Genomic DNA, 10,174 nt, shown 5'->3' with positions numbered 1-10,174 from the left:
GTCTCAGTGAGAGAAGAGGAGCCTACCCGTTGAGAGATTTGAGGCCCCAGGGAGTTAGAAGGCATTGCAGGAGGTGATGGAGATATCCTCTTGTAGACAATGGAGGAGGAATGGGGTAAGGGAATGAGAGGTCACTAACTGGACTGTAAAAATATAAAAGTAATAAAAAAATTTAAGAATAAAATTTTCAATGACAGCGCCTGCCCCAATCCAATCGCGCGGAACCTGAGTCTGCAGTACATAGGGAAGCAGGCTACCCGGGCCTGATCTGGGGCACAAGTCCCTTCCGCTCGAATCGAGCCCCGGGCTATATATAAAGAACTCAAGAAGGTGGACTTCAGAAAATCAAATAACCCCATTAAAAAATGGGGCTCAGAACTGAACAAAGAATTCTCACCTGAGGAATACCGAATGGCAGAGAAGCACCTGAAAAAATGTTCAACATCCTTAATCATCAGGGAAATGCAAATCAAAACAACCCTGAGATTCCACCTCACACCAGTCAGAATGGCTAAGATCAAAAATTCAGGTGACAGCAGATGCTGGCGTGGATGTGGAGAAAGAGGAACACTCTTCCATTGTTGGTGGGAGTGCAGGCTTGTACAACCACTCTGGAAATCAGTCTGGCGGTTCCTCAGATAATTGGACATAGTACTACCGGAGGATCCAGCAATACCTCTCCTGGGCATATATCCAGAAGATGACCCAACTGGTAAGAAGGACACATGCTCCACTATGTTCATAGCAGCCTTATTTATAATAGCCAGAAGCTGGAAAGAACCCAGATGCCCCTCAACAGAGAAACGGATACAGAAAATGTGGTACATCTACACAATGGAGTACTACTCAGCTATTAAAAAGAATGAATTTATGAAATTCCTAGCCAAATGGATGGACCTGGAGGGCATCATCCTGAGTGAGGTAACACATTCACAAAGAAACTCACACAATATGTACTCACTGATAAGTGGATATCAGCCCCAAACCTAGGATACCCAAGATATAAGATATAATTTGCTAAACACATGAAACTCAAGAAGAATGAAGACTGAAGTGTGGACACTATGCCCCTCCTTAGATTTTGGAACAAAACACCCATGGAAGGAGTTACAGAGAAAAAGTTTGGAGCTGAGATGAAAGGATGGACCATGTAGAGATTGCCATATCCAGGGATCCACCCCATAATCAGCATCCAAACGCTGACACCATTGCATACACTAGCAAGATTTTATTGAAAGGACCCAGATGTAGCTGTCTCTTGTGAGACTATGCTGGGCCTAGCAAACACAGAAGTGGATGCTCACAGTCAGCTAATGGATGGATCATAGGGCTCCCAATGGAGGAGCTAGAGAAAGTAGCCAAGGAGCTAAAGGGATCTGCAACCCTATAGGTGGAACAACATTATGAACTAACCAGTACCCCGGAGCTCTTGACTCTAGCTGCATATATATCAAAAGATGGCCTAGTCGGCCATCACTGGAAAGAGAGGCCCATTGGACTTGCAAACTTTATATGCCCCAGTACAGGGGAACACCAGGGCCAAAAAGGGGGAGTGGGTGTGTAGGGGAGTGGGGGTGGGTGGATATGGGGGACTTTTGGTATAGCATTGGAAATGTAAATGAGCTAAATACCTAATAAAAAATGGAAAAAAAATTTTCAATGAAATATATATTTTAACTTCAAAATGGCTCAGGTTTCTAATGCAAAATGAATAAGTTATTATGAGGAGATAAATTCATATATACAAATATTAATGTAAAATTCCCAACACATAATATATATATATGTATGTATATATATGTATGTATGTATGTATATATATATATATATATATATATATATATATATGTATATATATATAATACTCATAAGTACATTCAGACACACACCGATGCATACATACATATACGGATATGTACATATATGTATATGCAATCTCTCAAATATTTATGCTTATGGTATATTTTACTCATTTTAGAAAACTACTTCCCTTTATACAAACTGGGAAAATAGATGAGGGTGGAAAGAAGGGAACAACACTTAGGATGATCAAAAGTGAAAATGGACAGTACTTTATACTTGTCTGTGTCTTGTATAGCTTGTCTGTGTGAGTCTTTCTTTGGCCTTATCCTTAACAGTATTATATTCATCTCAGAAGCAATAAGTCACTGACAAAGAAGTTGTATGTAGAATACCTTCTCTTATGTATTTGTTCTGAGTATGTGGGGACACCCAAAATAATTCACACAATTGTCATTGAACATGACTACCAACCAGAATGTAATAGCAAGTCCTTCTTGCTGAATGTATCACAAACTTTGGAGATGGGACATGAGAAATCAAGTTCCTATTGACCAGGACAATTCAGAACTGTTGGGTTACTTTTATAGCTCCTGAGTGCATTCAAGATGTTGGAGGAATAAAGTTACTTAGCTTTTTACACTGTGAACTTCACCACTGTCCATTTTAGTAACACTCCCATTGCCACATTGTTAGCATAACTCTTATTGGGGTACACAGTATTTTCCTGGTTGGATTTGTGACTTGCTCTATAGTGATGATTCTTAATCCATGGTTTATGAGTAATGGAATGCATAGATTTCTGCTAGGATCAAAGACTTATACTCTATTCAGTGGCAAAACTACTACTGTAACAATTAAAAATACATATGGATGTGGATTTTTTCACTCTTCAGCTTGTTTTAATGTTTCCTCACAAATGATAAAAATAAAAATTACAGGCAAAGAATAAACATAATATTCTCACCAACATTATAAACATGGAATTATACAATTAAAACATTTTCTATTTTAAAACATATATCTGGTCATCAATGCAGCTCTGCATGTCTCTAGTAGGGCTAGTCTCTGTGTTCCTGATGGTGCTCACCTTTATCCAATTTCCCAGGACCTCCAAGTCTGCCTGTTCCTTCAATCTGATCCAATAAAGGTCCAGGAGGGCCACTAGGACTACCTTGTCTTTCTGTACCAAAGCCCAACCTGGTCCATGCTGAGGCCTCCTCAGAAGTCTTATCTGTCTCCACCTCTACCACCTCTCAACATTCAGCCACGATAATCGCAGTCAGCCCATCAGTCCAACTATTCCTCCTCACATGCCACCAGGGCTGCCTCAGCTATGATTACCACCCTGAGGTGGAAATGGTGGAAGAAGGAACCCTCAGCATTAGGGGCCTAACTCTGGTCGAATTCTGTTCTCCAGGTGACATTTGGTTTCCACAGCCCAGATTGAGACACTGCCAGACACTGCTTGCTGCTGGAAATTTTGCCTTCCAAAGGGATTCCCTCTTGAGCCTCAGAGGCCCTCTTGTGAGGAAGCTTCTGCTACCTCCTCCATGGCCTGGCATATAAACCAAGGTTCCTCCAGGACATCCTGGGCAACCAGAACTTCCACGAAGTGGTGGTGGTATCCCTATGTCGTCACGTGATTGCATGCCACCCTGCACCCTGTTCATTAGAGGCTTCTTTCGGGCTAGAGAATCTTTATGTTTGCTTCATTGAAAATCTTTTCCATCTCCATTCCATGGCACTGTTGGTAGATGGTGGAGCTTTGTAGAACATTGTGGCATCACATTTAGGCTTTCCTGTTTCCTTATCCCTGCAGATATTGATCATGGCTTGACCAGTTCTTTTGTTCATCTTGACATTCCCACACGGATTAAAGAAGTCTTTCAGATCATCCAAAGTCACATTGTCACTTAATCCTTGCACATAAATTTCATTGTTGTCAGAGTCTTCATCGGTGTCTATAGGAAAGTCTTGATTAAGATCTGGTCCTTCATCCATGGGTCCAGCAGGCTTATTGAAGACCCCTTGATTTCCAGCACTACCCATTCCACTCCTCCCTGCCCACCTTTGCTAATGCTTCTAGAATCAAATCTCCCTCTTCTCCTGGCACAATTATCAGGATCACTTAAGCTCTGGTTATCCCCTTGTCAGGAAAAGTTTCCATATTTCTGCCAATAAATACCCATGAACTGGAGTGGTTGTTTTGAAATGAACTCTGCTGTCCATAGCTGCTACTCTGTTGGCTATATTGATTTTTAGCCTGGCTATAGGATCCAGTCTGAGGGAAGTAACTGTCTTATTTTGTGTTTTACTGCTGTGAACCAACACCCTGACAATGGTACATCTTATAAAAAACAACATTTAATTGGGTTTGCCTTACAGGTTTAGAGGGCGAGTCCATTATCATCAAGGTAGCAGCATGATAGCGTCTAGGCAGGCATGGTACAGGCAGAACAGTGAGTTCTTCATCTTCATCTGAAGGCTGCTAGTGCAAGACTGATTTCCAGGCAGTTAGAATGAGGTTCTTGAAGCCCATGGCGACAGTGACACACCTATTCAAACATGGACACGTCTCCAAATAGTGCTATTCCATGGACCAAGCATACTCAAACCATGACATTCCACTATGTGACTCCAGTTGGCTTATTCAACTACGAGTCTATGGAGGCCATAGCTAGTCATATAAAACAAAAAAGTACATTTAGTCCAACTTTTAAAGTCCACATAGTGTACAGCAGTATCAATTTTAAAATTCCAAGGTTCAAGGTCTCTACTGAGATCCAGCCAAACACTTATCTTTAGTCTCCAAATCAAGACAGGAACCAGCTGTGCAAACTCTAAACTTTGTATCTCCATGTCTGATGTCAAAGCAGTTGTCAGTTCTGCATCACCTTTTGCATCTTTGTTGATGGCAACAAACTTCTTTTCCTGAGCTGGTTCCATTCTGTGTTACCAGCATTGCTGAGGAGATATCCATTGGCTCTGGCACCTTGAAACTCTTGGGTCTCTGAGGCAACTTGGATGTTACAGCTTCTTTGAAACCAGGATCCATACATGATCTTCTGGGCTCCTCCTAGGGGCAGGTGTCAGGTCTCCAGCTCTGTTCTCTGTATCACTCCAAGCTCAGGTTCATCCACTCCACTGCTGCTTTTGTTCTTGGTGAGCATCCCATGGGACTGGATTCTCCAGTATGCTGGGGTATTTAGCTGCAACTAGGCTTCACCAATAACCTCTTATAGGCTCTCTTCATGATGTCAAGCTTCAAATTCTTTCTATAACCCCATCATTCCCGGGATATCAGCTGCATCTGCAGCTAAGCCTTCCATGGCTTCTCACAGTGCTAAGCCTCAGCTGATATTCATGACCCCTTCATGCATTCAAAACCAGTACAACCTGGGTGACTCTTACACACCAAGTATAGCTGCAGCATGATGAACAACCTTGGCTATCTCTGGACCATGATTTTGCGCTCTCAGTAAACACGTCCCAGAAGTTTTCACCTCAATGATGCTGGTCACCACTAATTCCTTAGCTTCAGCTAACCAGCAGTAGTCTCATTTCCTCTTGACTATAAAGTTTGAGAAACATGTCCCAAGCTGTTATGTCCTGAAGCTTGCAACAGCTCGAACATGGGCCTCTTGTTTTATTACATTATCACTAGTTTCCTCTTTTCTAACTTCTTCACTGCCTAAGCTTGGCTGTCCTGTATCATGCTCTGTATATTGACATTGAATTTAGATATCAGAATGCCTGACTCCTGGGTTTAAAGGTGTGTGTTACCACACCTGGATTTAAGCTTTTTTTTTTCCCCCCCACCTAGAACATGCTCTGTCTCAGGCTGTCTTCCTTCAGGGATCTGCTCAACTTTGTCTGCTGGTATTAAATATGTGTACCATCATGCTTGGATCTAAATTTAGTTGGGTAGGTTCTTGCCACAAGGGCACTACTCCCTTAGTTCAATTTAATATCATGAACACTGAATTCAGCTCCATTTTACTTCCTTGTGCCCTTTATACTCAGATTATATATTTTATATTTTTCCTTTATCAGCTTACCATGCTTCTTTAAAATGCTTTTTGGGAAACTTAACCAGAGGGGAAAAAAAAGTCTATGATGGGCGTTTCTGAGACTTTCTTTCTCAATTTAATTAATCTGACTTTCTTTACTTTAGCCTCACACAGGCTCTTAAAAGAAGAGCAAAATTGGACCACATTCTTCCCCAAACTATCACAAAAGCACTCTTTAGGACACATATTGAAAATCTCCCCTGAAACCTCTTAGGCCAGGTCTGCACAATTCAAACCATTTCTCAGTAATAAATTATTCCATATTCTTAATATTGTAGTTCCTTTTGCCCCATTTAAATCATTCCAATGCATTCCAAATCCAAAGTCCCCATATCCACATTCTTCCAATAAATAAATAAATAAGGTCAGGCCTATACTAGCAATATCCTACTCCTTGTCTTTTAACTTCTGTCTTAGTTAAACTTGTACTGCTGTGAACAGACATTATGACTGACCAAGGCAAGTCTTATAAAGGTGACCATATACAAGATAAGATATGATGGAGGTGTTATAACTGGCTGCCTAGTATATCTTCTGAGTGCTTGGCGATAATGGTCATCTGTATCCTAGACTAGGCTGGTTATAATCTCCCTGTGATAGATTGAGTTTGACTAGTCTAAGTGTGCTTGGTACCATTTTGTTGTCTTTTAGGTGGCATGGATTCTGGGTGCTGGCTACTAGCTGCTCATCATAAGCTCAGCAGGCAGCCTGGGTGACATATGTAGACTGAGCTGTGTAAAAGGCCTGTGTTTTGATGAGTGTAGAATTGTTGGTGTCATAAGCATCAGTGCCATATCCTTGGGCAGGCTGACCATATGCCTGGGGGAAGTTGGAGTGATATAACCAGTAGGCGGCTGCCCATAAGAAGTTCCCTATGCAATCTGCCCATAGGTGCCAGTGGGTATAGCAGACATCAGTAGGCTGTCTATAGGTTCCCTGGCTTTGTTGCCCATATGCCTGGGTGGTCTGTGTATGTCTTTGAGTTGGCTGGGCTGGGTAGGCACTGTAGCCCTGTTAGTTTGCAGTTTAGCTTTAGGCACTGTAATCTGTGGAAGCCATATTCTCTCCTTCTTCCCTGTTCTCTCAAAGTTGGTGTCCCTCTCATGTTGCCCAAGAGTTGCACATTTTAAGACCAGAGGAAATATGTGTTCTACAGTTGTTATGACACACTGTTTGAGAAGCATTGCTTTACAGGAAGCCTTGCCCTACAGTTCAGGCCAGGAATCAATGGTAGTGTTCCTCAAAGTCCCCATCAATAATGAAGGCCTTAATTTTTTTCTAAATGGTCATAGCTGGAATGTACTTTTATTAAAACATCATTTTATTCACTTACATTTCAAATTATATCCCCTTTCCAGTTTACTCCTCCAGAAATACCCATCCCACCCCCCCTCAGTCACCTCACCTTACCTCTATGAGGTCACATCTTCACCCATTCAACCACTCCCACCTCATCACTCTAGCATCTCCCTTCTCTAGTCCCTCCCTTCACAATGATGTCAAATAAGGCCATCCTCTGCTTCATATGTATATGGAGTCCTGGCTCCCTCCATGGGAGCTCTGGGTGTTCTAAGTAGTCGATATTGTTCTTCTTATGGGGCTGTAAGCTCCTTCAGTCCTTCCCCTAACTCTTCCATTGGTATTTTCAGGCTCAGTCTGATGGTTGGTTGTAAGTGTCTGCATCTGTATTGGTCAGGTGCTGGTAGAACCGCTCAGGAAACAGCTATATCAGGCTTCTTTCATCAAGCACTTCTTGGCATCAGGAAGTATGGCTGTTTAGCAACTGGAGGTGGGAAAGGTCCCAAAGTGGGATTGTCTCCGGATGGCCTTTCCTTCAGTCTCTGTTCTAATTTTTGTCCCTCTCTGTCATGGATCACCCCGATCAAGTATGGGGTCCCTGGAATGTGGGTCCTTGAAGGCTAGGTGGGTAAGGATTCACCAATGACAAACAGAAACAAACATAGAGGCAGGTTTAATCTGAGTCTATTTTGCAGCTCTCAAGCTAAGGTTTTTATACATTAAAAACATATATATTACAACTCTTAAAAGACATGTTCAGTGAAGCAATCTCAAATACCATCATTATCATTTGGCACAGTAAAGCACAAAAATCAAGCAAACATTACAACTCTGAAAAGATGTATTCAGTGAATTACAAAGAGAACGGGTAGTATTACTATTTATAGAAATCATCCAAGTGTTACAACTCCGAAAGCAATATTCAGTCATCCAAGGCTAGTGGCATATTTCCAAGAGCAGATTAATATGTCTTTATGGTCAATTATTTTTTAACATCTAGTGCCTGACTTTTTTTTTATAAATCTTCAATGTTTAAAGTTAAATTATTTTACTTCTTTTATTTTAGTCTTTCTTAAGCATATAACAAAACCCTCTTCTGATGATAAATGTGTATCCATATGAAATTTTATTGTTGGAAAAGATTTATCTATCATAGTACAATTATATAATTTTGTAAATGATTTATAAAGAAAAGTGTTGGATTTCCTGGGGATAAGGTCATGTTAGTTACCCCATATCAAGAGATGGTTTCTTACCTATTATTCTCCCTTAAGATCTTGGACTAGGCTACCAGGAACATGTCATAAATAAGAAAAGGAATAAAAGGAAACAAAACAGATACATTGCCATGAGAACTATGGCTCAGTATGTTGTTCTGGGCAAGAGTTCCACAACAGATTCTAGAAGGCCTCCTTCTGTTGAAGTTTTATTCTCAGTCTGTGGAACTCACAACTCTCTCTTTTGACTGTAGAGCTGTAGACAGAAGATGACTGGAAAAAAATAATAATAAGACTTATTCCTATGACAAGAATAATTCAATGTAACCAACTAACAGGGTTTAATGACCATGAACCAGAGCTAATAGACTGAGTCAAATCCTCTATGCTAATAGATTCAACATGTGCTTTGCTTACAGCAGAGATCTGGGCTTGTAATTGAGCCATGTCATGAGTAATATCATTGTCTTTCCAAATTCTCAACAAATTTTTAGTAAAATTCCAATTATGACTTTCATTATAAGGTAATGGCGCTACACACATTACTGAAAGCTGGCATGGCACTTGGTAAAAAGCTAACTTTAATATTTTCCACTTCTTGTCCTGTGATAAAATTACATCCTCTACAGCACCACTTTTTACTTCTAATATTTTATCTGTAACTCATTGTCTTGCAAGTGTTAAAGAGACATTTTTATTTACATCATTAACAAACTGTGCAGACTTCATATCTGAGACCAAGGTGACTGTTGAGACTGAAAGTGAAGTAAGGATGGCTATTAAAGCACTAATGCCTAAAATCAGAGCCACAACAAAATGCTTTGGTTTAATTAGTGCATTAACTCTTTTAAGCATTTGTAAGCCTACTTTGTCAAACCAAACATCATCTTTTAAATCTACAAGAAGTATAATATAAGTAAGTATTTGTAATAACAAAATAACAATAATTTTTAATTGATATAGGATCAACACAATTAATTAAAATACATTTGGAACAGCTTACCTGATAAGATCCTTCTACCTTAGTAATTTTCAAATCTGAGGATTGTCCAGCTAGTATACCAAAAGCTTAGGTAAGATCTATTGCCAAAGGAATGCTCTTAGCTTCCTTAGGCTTTTTAAAAGGACCATGTTAGTTGCAGCAAAATGCCTAAATAATCCTGGAAGAATATTAGTAATATTATGTAAAGGAGAGTGACTGGCATAAACAGATTCCACCCATCCTGCAGCAAATCATCTATTTACAGACTCATTTGTAAATGTATGAGGACTATATCAATGAAAAAGCTGTAACTCATTGATTAAATGGTTTTGGTTTTCGTTTTTGTGGGTTGTTTTTGTTTGTTTGTTTGTTTTTGTTTTGGTATTTTGTTTGTGTTTTGTTTTGTTTTGTTTTGTTTTGTTGTTTTTTCAAGACTGGGGTTTCTCTATGTAGCCCTGGCTGTCCTGGAACTTACTCTCTAGGCCAGGCTGTCCTGGAACTCTGAAATCTGCCTGTCTCTACCTCCCAAGTGCTGGGATTAAATGTATGCATCAACCACTGCCTGGCTTAAATGTTTTTTATATTCATAAAATGGTGAGCTTATAGAATAGTTATAAATTATTTATTGGTTTTTCCAAGGATCTTATACTGAATCCCAAGAACTAGATCCACAATTAAGACATCTTGAAGCAAGGATACCCACAATTTATCATTATCCTGATATTCTTGTAGACATTCTTTGGAGGCATAGTCTCTCTTGGCCTTATAAAACTTTCATTACAGTTATAATACCCTGACATCAT

The 10,174-nt window shown here is 40.0% G+C and overlaps 1 pseudogene; it reads right to left on the bottom strand.

The window, feature by feature from the left end:
* On the bottom strand, positions 2,688 to 4,099 carry Gm18640 (predicted gene, 18640; annotated as a pseudogene).

The sequence above is a fragment of the Mus musculus genome, chromosome 7, assembly GCF_000001635.26.
Source record: "Mus musculus strain C57BL/6J chromosome 7, GRCm38.p6 C57BL/6J".
NCBI lineage: Eukaryota > Metazoa > Chordata > Mammalia > Rodentia > Muridae > Mus > Mus musculus.
This window is presented reverse-complemented; position numbering and strand designations above follow the sequence as displayed.